Here is a 5,447-nt window from a genome sequence, read left to right as displayed (position 1 = left end):
AACTTCAACTGGAAACCATCTGATGTGACCATAATTTGATCACATTTAGTCCCCTAATTGAGCCTATTTTGCATACTTTCATAACATTCCATAGCCTTTTTATCCGTCAAATGCTTTCTATTTCGCTTTCCTAGTGCATTTCGTATGTTTTGTAGGAAAGAAGATAATAAAGCAGAAATTCCCGTCTTTCGTGCATGTTTGGAAGCTATTTGACGATGTTTGATGGACTAAGAATAAAGAGGAAGCAAGAACTAAAGACCAATCCTACGAGAATAAAAAGGAAGTGAAGGAAAAGATTCTGAAGCAGAACCCGAGCGGGTTTGCAGGCAAGACGCCCGTCCAGAACGACAACCCGAGCGTCCAAGCAACAAAGACGCTCAGATTCCCCCTCTACAATCCGAGCGTCTTCCCTTCCTGGACGGACGGACCACGACATCTTCAGCCAAGATGCTCATCCTTCCAAAAAGACTAGCGTTTCCCTGCTTAAAACTCAAAAAGGTAATTACTAATTTAGCCTTAGTTAACCTAATGAAGCTCTACTATATATATCCCACTTGTAAATAATCATAGAGAGCTTTTTATGGAGTTTTAGATTAGGCTAAGCCTCCACATTAGAAATTCCTCTTAGATTCAATTAGGAGTAGATTAGAATAGATTGCTCTTTAATCTTTCCATAAATTACACATTAATCTTTCCTTAATTATTGTTCAAGTTTGTTACTTCTGGGTAATTGAAGATTATTGGGTTATTATTGAAGGATTGACAACCCTTCATCAATCAATCAAGTTTCATCTATTATTCTTTGCTTTATTATTTGGATCATCTCAAGTTTGGTATAATTCCTTTACTCTTTACTCTTTACTCTTTAGCTAGGATTAGTGGGTAGCTAGGGGAAACCAACATGGGAATGATTCATGCTTAATCCAATATGTTCACGTGATTAAATTGCTTGCTTGTTGTGATGTCAACTTTATGCATATGTTATGTTTGATGAAATGCTAAGCCTATGAATCCTTGTATTTACAACCATCTCTTATCTATTCAACTTGACTTGTAAGATATAAACCAACTCGAGTCTTGTTAGACCATGCATAGAAATTGATTAGGAGGAAAGTAAGTCGACTTGTAGGTGTTGTACAATCTAATCGATTCGGCTCCGGGACCAAACTCTTCCTAAGAACCGTAAGATATAAACCAACTCGGTTCCTTCACAACACTAATTGATTGCTTATAATTATAAACATGTTTGTATGATCAAACACCATGAATCCCCTATGACCCCATGATATCCTATCACTTTTAATCATTTTTTCACATCCTTCTTTTATTGCTTGGTTTACTATATTGCTTGCATTAGTCTAGACACAACTACAAACCCAAACAAATTGTGACACTAGCATAAATTGAGATAGATAGACTTAGAACCCAAAGCACACCGTCCCATGGATCGACCTCGACTTACCACTAACTAGTTGTTTGTTGAGTATTATAAATGTGTTTGATTGGATGTGTGACGACCAACTCTTGTCCCATCAAAATGGCGCCGTTGTCGGGGATGGTGCTATGTGATTAAGTTCTTACTTGTTTGTCTATTTTGATTTTGCTTTCACCTTGAGGAACTTATTCCTCAAGGATTGTTCTTACCGTTTTTGTGTAGTTTCCATGCTTGTAGTTGCTTCCTTGTCTTAGTTATGATGACTCAAGACTTTACATATGGAGTATGTGGCGGATCTTTTGAGTATGACTATGGGTATGGGGAGTTTGAGAAGCAAGTCAACACAAACCTACCTTATTACTTGTACAATGAAAATCCTAACCACTACCCCAATTTCTCCCACCAACATCACCTCATGCAATATCCACAACAACCACCCACTCAATACCCACTTCATAATGACTTTCAATTGCTACAATACAACCATTTTCACACCTACCCACAACAAGAAGATGAACCCATTCAAAATATGATTCTCCAAATGATGGGAGATCAACAAAACTTCTTCAAACAAATGATAAAGGAGAGCCAAAAGAGGGACAATGTTCTTCAAGGTATTGTTGCCCAAGGTGAGGAATTGGAGATTCAAGTCACCCAATTGAAAGAATCCCAAGCAACCACTCCTCACCATTCTTTGGACATTGATCATGAATGTGAATTTGAAGTAGTAACTTTTGACATGGAGAATGAAAAATGGGAAGAGCCAATCTCCTTGAGCTCTTGTGAGTATGAAAGTGTTGTGTTTGATGAGGAAGATTTGAGGTTGAGTAAGCCAAATACTCTTAACCTTTGTGAGTACGAGGGTGTGTTGTTTGATGCGGACATGGAGACGTTGGAGGAAGAAATAATGAAGAAAAATGAACCCCCCATTTATGATTCATATGAAGATAGCAACAATGATGATGAGCCTAACGGATGGACTCGTAATATCACCTTGCTTGAGGAGCCTATCCTTGAGACATTTGAGATACCCTATCATGAAGAAGAACGTCCTTCCCCTATTCCTCATGAAGACTACTTGACACCTATCATGGAGCCAATGATCGTTGAACAGGATATGGTAGATCTTCTTCAAAAGCCCAAAGCATCGTACAAAAGCTACTTGGTGAAAAAGCTCAAAGAGAAACTTGCTCGTGAAGCCACTTGTGGAAGTTTGGCCCTCACAATGACAACTTCTAAGGAACTCGATCATCAATGCCATGAGAATTCTCCTTCTACTATTGAAGGATTAACAAATTCAAATGCTATCATCATCACCGAAATTGAAGAAGAAGTTGGTGAGTGGAAGTCTACGGATGAAAATGAACCATACTTCATGCCTAGTGTTGACAAGAATCATGGGCTTGTTTATTGGAAGCATTGGGAAACCTCTAATGCCGAGGACAAAGCAAAAGAAAGAACATTTTACAAGCTTCCTTGGCCAAATTTCATGTTCAAATGGAGCAACCGATACTTGTGTTTATTTGGAGCTTGTTCACAAGCTTTTGATCTCTTATTAAGAGCCTTGAGCTCTATGGACAAAAATTCTTACAATTTGAATTAGTTTGGTGGAGTCCTATCTCAAACCACCATTTGTAAGATATTTCTTGGATTCCTTACTTTGTATAATATTGTACATTCTTGCATTTGTATTTAATTTCTTGCATGAGAGTAGTGAGAGAGAGAGTCTTCTTACATTTTTATTGAGCAAATTTCAGAAAAAGATAAGGAGGAATAACAAATCGGTGAAAGGGTATAGGAAAAGAAAGAGAAAAAGAAGAAAAGCAGCCAAAGACGGCCATCCCGAGGCCTGGACGCCCGTCCAGGGCCCTCGTCACATAACTGGTCACATAACTGGTTGGCACTGTCTCAGAATCCGAGCGGACTCAGCACAAGACGCCCATCCTCAAAGAAGACGCTCTTATTCCCCACGGGACGCCCGTCCTAAATGTCATCTGAAACAAAATTTTGAAACTGCCAGGAAATCCGAGCGGATTTTTGAAAAGACGCCCGTCCCAACACAGAAGACGCCCGTCTTCTTCCTGCTCCCAAAATACCTGAGGTCCTGTCTTAAAATCCGCGCGGATTTGAAGGAAGACGCTCGTCTTCTACTGGCACAAGACGCCCGTCCCGCATGAAAGACGCTCGGATTGGGGTCTTTTTCTCAAACAATCCGGCCGGGTCCCACCCTTATCCGCTCGGATTCCCCTCTTCTTCTATGAAATCACCCCCTTTCTCCCTTATTTCTCCACCTTATCTAACCCTAAAACACTCATCTCCATCCTCAAAAACACTCCCCTCACAGCAAAAGCCAACAAAACCCCCATTTCCTCAACTTTAAGATGATGAACCTCAAGGGCAAGGCTAAGAAGTTGGTTGAATCCACCGGAAGGAAACGCAAGGGATCATCCTCCTCAACTCCGCGAGAGTTAGTGCCACCAAGGAACTTCCGTCCCATCATGAGAGGAGGAATTGAACAACTTGAGTACTTCCAAGAGGTGCTTTTCGAATCCGATGCCCACCGCAAGAACTTTGTCAAATTGCTAGTTAAGAACTATGAACCCACTCAATTCATAGATACTAGGGTGTTGGAAGTCCTTGGGATAAGGTACCACACCGAGATGTTCTTTGATGGCTTAGGGATTGGAAAACTTTTCCATGCCCATGAGGAGACGTACCTTAGTCTCACCCTTGAATTTTTGAGTAGCCTTCGTATTGTCACGAATACCCGAACCAATGTGGGCATGGAGTTTAGGTTGTGCAGCCTAGACCATAGTCTTACACTAGATCAATTTGCCCACATATTCGGTCTTGAAGTGCCCACTAACTATACCGAAAAACCCGCTGATTTCAATGTGGACCTACTTTGGAGGGCTATTTCCGGGAGGAATTTTACCGGTTTAAAGCAATGCTATACCTTCGCCATCCAACATTCGGTGATTCGGATCACCGAGCGCTTTGTGGCCGGTACCATCAATGGGAGGTACGAACAAGATTGGTGTACTCTCATTGATTTAACTTTTCTTGAGTCCTATTTGAATGTTCGGGGGACGAGGCGCTATAACTTCAACACACCCCTTGAGATACTTACTAGGTTTCATGATTTTGCTCAAGGGACGACCCAACTCAAGACCTTCGTAATGGGAGGTCTAATTACTATTTTTGCCAACCACTTTTGCCCCGGGTTCAACGCCCGTAGGATCTATACTCCTCTTGAGGGGAGGACTTTGATTGATGAGCTCACCGTCTTCACCCATCACCGATGGTGTAACTACACTCAAGAAGGGAGTGTAGAATGGTACACAAAAGGATGCACCTCAATCATCCTTGAGGGTTGGAAGATACCGGGCACCGACCCAAGATTGAGCCCATATTCGCCTCCACCAAGCTACCTCCTTGATATCCAAATTCTCGACAATCCTCCTCAAATGGAAGAGCCACCCCGCCAACAACAAGTACCTCGTGGGGTACCGGCAATGCCTACTCGCCCACCTTCCTATGTGCCTATCCCACCATACCCTAATCCTTATACCCAATTTCAACCGGAAATCCCCAATACCCCGGGCATTAATGATTTGATGAAACTCATGAATAGAGTGGACCTCGGGGTACATGAAGGGAGGGTCAACAACTACTTGGCCCTTTATCCCCAATACTATAACGCGGCTCAACAAGGGTATATTGACCCCAATGGTCCTAAGCCCTCTTGGGCCCAACCACAACATTTGTTCCCTAATCAAGGGGGCCAAGCTTGGAATCTCGGTGGTGGAGGGTACTCGGGCCAAGGGGGAGGGCATGATCAAGGAGAGTTTGACCAAGGAGGGTATTGGGGCCAAGCAAGAGGGTATGACCAAGCCGGGAGTTCTCACCAGTATGGTTACTCCCAAGATGAGGAGGATGACTAGTGAAAGAGGCCTACCTCACCACCTCCATTTGTATGATACCCCTGTCTCCCTCTCTCTTTTGTATATAC

This window comes from Silene latifolia, chromosome X (genome assembly GCF_048544455.1).
Source record: "Silene latifolia isolate original U9 population chromosome X, ASM4854445v1, whole genome shotgun sequence".
NCBI classification, from domain to species: Eukaryota; Viridiplantae; Streptophyta; class Magnoliopsida; order Caryophyllales; family Caryophyllaceae; genus Silene; species Silene latifolia.
The sequence above is the reverse complement of the archived record's forward strand: the minus strand, read 5'-3'. Positions refer to the sequence as shown.